This window comes from Geospiza fortis, unplaced genomic scaffold (assembly GCF_000277835.1).
Source record: "Geospiza fortis unplaced genomic scaffold, GeoFor_1.0 scaffold27, whole genome shotgun sequence".
In the NCBI taxonomy this organism is placed as follows: Eukaryota; Metazoa; Chordata; class Aves; order Passeriformes; family Thraupidae; genus Geospiza; species Geospiza fortis.
Window position 1 is genome coordinate 2,395,184 of NW_005054329.1, and position 9,293 is coordinate 2,404,476.

A 9,293-nucleotide genomic window follows, 5' to 3' on the forward strand; every position below is an offset into this window, starting at 1 on the left:
CGGCGAGGCCTGAGGGCAGCGCGATCCGTCCCGCGTCCCTGAGGGGAGCGGCGAGCGTCCCTTGGAGGAGCCGGGATTGTCCGTGTTCCTGAGGGGACCGTCCTATGTCCCCTGAGGGGATCGGGAATTGTCCGTGCCCCTGACGGGACTCTCCGTGTCCTTCAGGGAAGCAGGGACCGCCCGGTGTCCCTGAGGGGAGCAAGGACTCTCCGCGTCCCCTGATCGTTGCGAAATACGGAATATATAATTTTTTATTAAAAAAGAATGTTCTTTGGTGTTTGATTCAATCCATGAAACAGCCACGGACAAGCTCCAAGTGTTAGAGAAGCGCTCGTCACCGGTGGCCACGCACAGGAGCAGGTTGGAGGTTTGGAGCCTCCCTGACCGGAGATGTCCCAGAGCCGTCGGGACACGATCCTGGCTCTGGGATAACCCTGCTGGACCAGGAGCTCGCACTGCCGCACCCACTGTGGTCCTCTCCTGTCTTACCCAGTCTGGCCTTCTGTGAGATCACTCGGTGGCCAAATTTATGTGATGATTTATATAGAAAGAGAAGTTTGAACTTCATGGGTTTTCTCGCTGAGCAGAGATGAAAGCAGGGCGGCCTTTGGGTCGAGAGCTCTTTCATCCCTAAGCACCTCTCTCGGCAGGGAAGAGCCTCTCTCCTCAGACTGGAGCTCTGATGAAAGGCTGTGTGTAGGTGGTTTGAGAGAAGCTCTGTCCTTTCCATAAATTCAGGATGAGCACTAGTCATGGATTTTAGCACCTTTTCACTCCGGCCCAGTATGGAAGTCTCCTTTCATTTCTAAATACAGGCTCAAGAGTTTTCATTACCTTAATGAGAAGCAGAAACCCAACAACATCCCCAGAGAAGTATTTCAGAGGATTTAAAAACTCAGATAATGAAAGTCTGAGGTCTCTGAAAAGATAATTCTTGCTTCTGTTGCTCACAAACACTTTTTTTAATCCTTGAAGAACAAGCAGGGAACAAAGGGGTTTAAATTCTTACTTCAGGCCCACTGGGGGAGTTCAGGGTTAGAACTTAATTAATCATTGTTTGTGGCCAACAACCCACAAACAATACAAGAGTAAAATTCTGCTACTTTTTCTTTTTCCTGACCCTTTCTTTTATTTGACCATTAAATCTAAAATGGTTCAAACACATATCTTTTGGTCCATATCCTCAGCTACAACCTAAATGGTTTCTCATATCACAGCCCGGCTTTAGGCTTTTCTCTATTTTTTTCTGGGTACAACAAGCAACAAAATAGATGGTTACAATAGCAGAGCTACAACAGCTTCCAAGAATTGAAAAACCTTGTAGCAGTTGCTAATTAGGATTTTAAAAATCTGCAGTGCCTAAGATATTTTAGGGCACATTTTATTTAGAAGAATTGTTAAATGTATGAAGATGAAAGAGATGGATTACAGGAGAATTAAATGTAGGGTTTAACTGAGAAATAATCATTTTCTATGAAAGATAATGACTCCTCTTGAGGCTAGTATCAAGATTTATTGACCCAGGAGGTTAATATTGATCAAACCTAAGGCAAACAAAATATTAGACCTTGAAGGAGAGTAATCTTGATATTGAAGCCTTGCCACTGAGTGAACAGGTCAATATATCTGGGTGCCAGAATCTCAGGTTTTGAACAGAGAATGGTGGGGGATATTAAACATGTATGACATGTTCTGTGTACACACTTTTTATTCTCATCAGCAGGAGGTACTTTATAGCTGTGTCCTTCCCTGCAGAGCACCGTGTGAGGGTTCAGGCTCCACTCAAACCCTCATTGCAAATCTGATGGGTCTCTGCCTCAGGTGTAACATAAGGCTAAAATCAAACAAGTCCTTCAGCTATTTATTCATAGCTAAGTGATATTTTTAATAGATTTTGTTCCAAACACAGGGAGCCTGCTTCTGCAAAACCAGAGTGAGAATAAACTGAAAAACCAGAGTGCTGCAATTTATAGATTTGTCATCGTATCCAACACTCTAAGTCCAGGAGAAAAAAAATGGAGTTAAATTCTGCTATAAACTGACAACAAGAAAGCAAGTAACTTCTGTGGATTAACTGATCAATGAGGATAAAGTCAGAGACAAGGAAATGTACCACTAGAGACATGAAAATAGTTTATAGGATAAGATCACCAGTTAAGACAGTGGGGGCAGAAGTTGCCTTTTTATTTCTGTTCATATGGCAACAAGCAGGGGAGGGTTTAATGTGCCCAGCAAAACAAAACAAAAATCCACCCCTTCACTGCTGAGAAGAGCAGTGTGTACAAGATAATCTGTGATTCTGATTTCTGTGAAAATAAATAAACAAAATAAGCCATGTGTATCATATTTTATTCAGAAAACAAGTACAAAAAGCAATTAAGCCAACAGTATTTAAAAATACAAACATAAAATGTCTTTCTATTCCCTCAAGCAGATTTTAAGTATTGCATTTTTAAATCTTAAGTTTATCTATAATTTATTGATCCTGATTTTACTTTTTTGAAAGACACTCAGAATGAATAGGATTGGAAAAAATCTGATCTCTTTACAATAAATTATTCAATAATCAACAGTTTCTGAATTCCAGTAAGAAATATTTGCACAGCATTTATTTTAAAAAGAACTAACAAAAATTTGATTTTCTCAGTACAAAATAGATGGGACCACAGCAATTAGCATTGTGAACAATTACCATGCTGAGGAAATGCTGCTATTTCCTTGTCAAAATCTTGATTTTTTTCCAGTTTTGCCAATACAAAAAGAGTATTGATTTCCTCTCTTTTGTCTGTTAAAGTACATTCTCAGCATCCCACATTTAGATATTGTAAAAATTCAATGGGCTCCTGTGAATTGCATGATAAATAACCCAATTACAGGCACTCATCTAATTGTTAGAAATTGAAGGTGCTGATAGAAAAATCTCCAATTTAAAGTGCATCACATCAGCATTTACTTCATTTGCATAAAATTATAGACATTTAACCTGATTGTCTGGCTCCAGGTCCTGCCATTCCCTGTGCCAGCTCCCTGAAGCCATCTCCAGGCTCCTTTCAAGCAGTTCCACAGTGGATTAAAAGAAAAAAGATGGTGCACAGTCACCTTTCAAACAGGTTTTTTTCAGATAAATCTTATTAAGAACTCTGATTGTATCAAGGATCAAGCTATCAAATATGGCTTCAGTCATCCTCATCTTCACTCTTAATTCGTCATCACCATAGGAAGTCCACTGAGATTCTTCTTTGCAGAGCTCCTGGATCTAAAATATAACATGGAAACAAATTTTTACTTCAAAAAGAAGAGTTTCTCAAAAGTTCTGAGACACTGCACCTAATCCAACAGCTTTACCTGTGCATCATTATTTTTTTTTAATTTAAACCACTCACAAGAGCTGGAAATACTGGATTATCAATTCAGTTTTAAAGAGGCAGTAATTTGAAGTTCTGAAGTTAATTTAAGTAAATGTGATTCTCACAACAGGATGAGAATTTCTAGTTTAAATCTAGAGGAAATAAATAAATCCCCACTGGAAATTCTGCTTACCAGAATAAGGTCCACTCTGTCTCTCTTACAGTTTCCATACTTGGTCATATTTAGGAATTTTCTTTTCATTTCTAAGTCATTCTTTTCCAGGTTCATTATTTTAATAATTTCACCCTGGACAAACGTCTACAAAATAAAGAAGGCTGAGAAGAACTCTCCTCATAAGAATTCTGGTGCTGTGAAGGTTCCAGATGAGCGACAGGTGCCAGTGTGAAGATCCAGCTTTAAGCCCAGAAACATCCCAAAGTTTAGGGGACTGATCTAGAGTTAGCTAATAAATACTGGCCAACCAACACATTTTAATCATAATATTACACACGAAATAGTCATAATTATGGAGAGTTTAAAGGCCCATTCCCATTCTTAACTCCACACATATGGAATATTTTGAGTAATCAGCTCAGTCTGTATTTATTCAGGCATTTCAGGGTGATACTGTTTCTTCTCCCATCACCTCAGTTACATTGCCATAATCGTCCCAAATTTCACATTTCTTTTTGCCATTGCAATCTCTGCACTTTTCACTCTTGTTCCTGTGCTTGACATTGCCAGAACATACCTTGACATCACTGACATCTGTCCTTCTGCAGAGATGCCTGGAACAGGGGGATCCCACATTTTTTTCCATCCATGGGAACATATTTGGCTTTGCAGTCGCTTGATATTCTGCACACAGCAACTCATGGCTCAAATCAAATATAACCTGTAACAAACTCAGCAGGACACTGAAGTCAGGAAAACTGGATTCCAGTCCCCAGTTTCCCATGGAACTTGGCTTTCCCTGAACTGACCCGAACAGACACTGGGGCAGGTATCCAAGGGCTTATGGTGGAACTCTGGCAAAACTCTGGATTCTCTACAAGGACATTTATTCTACTGGAATTATTCTGCAGCAAATTGCAAAATACTCCTGGTAGTACCTTTCAGTGTTGCTTTAGTTATATTTATTGTTAGCAACTGGAATAACATTAAATATTAGCTAATATTATTCAGCCTCCAGAACACTACAAAAATTAATTAACAGCTAGTGCTTTAAAAATACCTGATCATACATCCTCTTGCTTTCTGCTTCCAAATCATTCCCTGGGAGATCACTATATTCCAAGTACTTTGGCACATTGATGTTCCTGAAATTTGATTTTATGTTCTCTGGGGTCCATAATTCTTCCACAGCATATGCAGACAAATTTTTAACATAAGAACTGTTATGTGGTATCACAAGAGGAACTTCCACAGTTTTCTTCCAAGGAGCTGAGTGCCACTGGTCTAATTTGTACAAGTGTTGCTTTTGTGTCTGTCTCACCAGCATGTTTTGGTCAGAATTAGGCTGCTCAAAATCTTCAGAGCTTCCAAAAACACCAGCATCAAGGATTTTTAAAAGGAGCTTCAAGAGAGAAAAAGAAAAGACAGATGATATATTCCATATTTTCAGAGGTATTGAGATTATTAAGCAACTAGTCAAGCTTACACTTAAAACCATTTTATTCATGGGCTCAAGGAAAGGCTTACTGATGTATTATTCAAAATTCCAATAAAGAACTCCCATTTTCTTTGTTTAGACCATACATGTACTACCCAATGGACACAGAATAACTCCTTAAATAAGGAATGGGTCACATGAAGTGAGAAATCTGGTTCCTAACATTGATATAATTTCTGTGGATGATGGAAAACTGGGCCACACAAATTCTTGCCTCTATAGACCCAGCTTCAGAGCCAGCACTTGAAATAAAAACTTTCTCACTGTACTTACAGGCAAAGTGGTTGGAGAAGTCTCTGGAGATAAATGAAGTATCTTGTCTGCTTTTGATCTGTGTTTTCTTTTAATCTTCTTATATTCTTTAACTGCATCATCTATAAATTTAGTTACAATTCTGTCTGTTACTGTGTGACAATCACTATTGCAAAGCGTATCAAAATCACCCAGTAAAACATCAGAAACCTTTGCTGATGGTTCAGATAAGGCAGCAACTGAATTTTCTTTGAGGGGAAATGGTTTCTGATTGTCTTCTTGCCTCGGGCTTTTGCCATAATTCATCATGTCTTTTTCAAAGGCACTTTTATATTTGTGTTGAGCTGTTTCAGAAAATGCAATTAAAATGTCAAACAGAAGTTTTTTACTGAGTTCACTTGCAATATCATCAGCAAGTTTAATTCTTTTCTGATCCTCTACCAAGCAACAAATATTTTTGCTTGTGTTTACCTCATCTGTCTTGCTTTTCTTTGGAAGAGCATCTGCAAATATAGTTTGTTTTATTTGTGCCAGTTCTGGTTTTTCTTTATCTGATCCCAAGCACATTAAGTTCATTTGACAGAGGAATTCATTACAGTTACACTGGTCGGAATGGGGAAACTTTTGCCCTTTTCCACACAGCAAGGCTCTGTGTAACCCAGACTGGTTTTCTTTCACTTCTGAACCTCCTGCACTGCTTGTGTCTTCTGCTTTCTCCTCTGTAAACCCCACTCTCTGCTCATCACCTTCAGAATATTTGTAGTCTCCTTTGAGGGAGTCATCATCATCATGGAAGGAGTCTGAGTCTTCATTCCCCATGCAACTGGAACTATTTTTGTTAACCCCAAACAGGTGTGAAATCTCATCAGGTCTGACAAAGACCCCACAGTGCTGAGTGCACTCAAAATACTTCACCCCTTCATAAGTTCCAGCATTGTCTCCTTCAGCTTTGTCCAGTGCAACACCAGCCCAGTGACCACTGCCAAAATGAGTCTGGCCTTTGAACATCAGAGTTCCAGGCTGGCTCTGCTTTACCAACACTCTGTCCCCAATCTCAAATGATGATAATGGGTCATCACTGTCCTCCTCAGCACTGGGCAGCTTTTCACACATTTTGCATTGTTTCATTGGGAATTCAGGACTTTTGCTTCCACCAGAAGAATCTGTATTTGACACAGGCAGAAACTCCAAATGCTGCAAAGGCATCTCCGGTTCTCCATGCTGGTTTTCTGATAAACAGCTGGAAAGAGCTGTAATAGATTGTTCTGAGACACAACCATCCTGAGTTGAAAAAGCACCACTTGTCTCTGTAGTGAGCAGGGGAGATTCCTCAGGCACGGTGTTATCAGCTGAGAAAAGGAGATTCCTCAGGCACGGTGTTATCAGGTAATGGGGGTAATGCATCCATTTCCAGTGATAGATCTTCATCCATGCCCTGATCAGACTCCGAGCCTGTCATTTGTTCCAGTGGAGATGTGAAATCATCCGTGCTGGAGGCAGGATCACCATTTTTCACTGCATCTGCACCTAAAGGGGGAGGAGGAAGATCTTCACTTGGAAATGACAAATCCTTTTTGTTAGAGGATGGCAAGTCAGCACTTCCAGAGGACAATACTTCACCCACAGGACACAGCACTTCTGACAAGGTATCCTCATCAGTTGGAGGGACACCCTTATCTCTACTGCAGATCGCATCGGTGGATGAAGGGCTGGCAGCTGCATCATTTCCCAGTGTGGGGATCTCCTGAGAACAGGCCTTGTTTCTGCTGCAGCTTTGTGAGGCACCCAGGGGTGGCTCATCCACTCCCTCAGAAGGGTTTTCACACTGGGAGCAATGTGCTGACTCGGTTCTGGAGACATTTGCTTTGTCTGCTGGGATGAAGGAAAGCAGGTGATCAGTGCAGCCATGACCCAACTCATCTCCAGGGTATTTCTGGGAGAGAGATGAAGTCTCAGCTCTGTCATTCTCAGGCAGCTCACATTCATTGTGTTTGTCAATAGGTGATGTTTCCTTTCCATTGCTTATTGCTATTGGCATCTCTTTTGAGATATTAAACACATCACCACTGTCACAGACAAACTCTTCTGGGACACTGACATCTGTGTCCTCTCCACGCTTCAGCTCTAATTCTGGGCCTGAAATGGAACTTTTTGAGAAGCTGATCCAAACTGCAGACACTTTCTGAAATTCTGAGTGAGAAGAGTCTGATTTGGCACTTTCACATTGCAAAAAGAAGTTATTTGACTTGGACAATGATTCAGTGGAAGCTAATCCCTCAGAAAATGCTTTTAAATTTTGTTCATCAGAAGCTTCATGAGAAATATGGTCCAAATGCTTCAAACACTGACTGGCATGCACCTGATGGATCTCAGAAGGGACAGGCACTTCCACTTCTTTAACTGGAACATTTAAAATAATTTTTTTAAAATTATCATTTAAAAGAAAAATATTTTATAGAAGAGCTTGCTGATAGATCACTTAGGACACTCAAATCTATCATGCTCCTCACTATGATCTCTAGGAGTAAATTAGGAGTTGGACTTTATGATCCTTGTGGGTCCCTTCCAAATCAAGATATTCTATGAAACACAGAAATAGGATTCATTAGAAAAATGACAGAAACAGGAAATACTGCCGCAATATGTAAATGTTTATATTACAGAAATTATGCATACCCAGGACTATGTAAGATATAACTGGCTCATATATAAACAGACAGTTTTATTTTTCTTCTTTCCTACTGAGAGTAAGAAATATGAGCTGAGGATAAAACCTGGAAACAAAAATAACTCCAGCATGTCCTGTCCAAGTCTATCTTCAACTGATCTATGTTCTTTTAAAAAGAACAGCCCTAAATTCTTGAAAAACTGTATCAAAAGAGAGGAAATTGTTAATGACACAATCAGAGTAAGTTATGATTTTGTTCTGGTGAAGCAGTATAATCATATCTCTTAATAAACCTCTGAGAGATCCCCACCATCTTGCCCAGCAGTGATTTATACATTGGCTATAGTGAGCAAGACACTTTGGTAATAAATGAGAAGATTGTCTCTCTTTCTGTCTGAATTAAAATTTGATCGAAGTAGTTGAAACAGATTGGACATAATAGCATTAAATATGATTGACCTGTTCCTTCAAGAGTGTTTTCCTCGTGAACCAGGCACAAGTTACACCAAGTAGGAAGCATCCCCAAGCCTTTCACTGTGTTCTTTCTGCCACATGGATTAATATCTTCATTGTCTTGAGGATCAGGTTTTGAAAGAAGTGCCTTTTCCTCCAGCACAGATTCCTAGAAAGTAAACATTTGGGAGACAGAGTTAATGTCTTAAGGAAAAAGTGCATGTAACCAACACACTTATTTTGACTTTATGTTCCTAAGTGCTGGTCCTATTTTAAGGCAAATATAATCTGGGGCACCCTTTCTTTAGGCATTAATGGAATTCCAGAGGTGGTCCTTACCAGAAACACACACTTCTGGCCTTTTCTTGTAACAAGTGTGGCTGTAGGTTTCATTCCAGGTGAATTTGTAGGTTCCAGAGGTATGAAAACATCATTCTGAGCATTAAGGGACTGCTCCAAACCTGGCAACTCCTCCACCTGTTTCTGGTGTTGTACCAGTGATTCCTTGTTCTCAGCAGAAAAGCTGTAAAGAGTTAGACATGGAATGTTTTGTTCCTGATCAGTATAAAATATGAACATAACCATGCAGATGGATAAATAGCACAATCACCACTCTGTACTCCTACACAGGACAGAGATCTATGGACAATCAGCCAGAATTTGGGTGCATTTGATTCCACAGCCCCTGGCTGCTCCAGACTGACACCAATGTTCACTGTTCTCCTACGAGCAGCCTTGTCAGTAATAAGAAGTGAAAGCACAGCCAAGAAACCTTTTAAAGATTTCTCTGACTTGTAATCAATAACACCATGAATTATAGATCAGTTCCATGCAGGGATTTATTTGAAAGCCTTCCCCTGTGGGGACTTAAGTAAATGCACAAACCTGACTCACCACCCT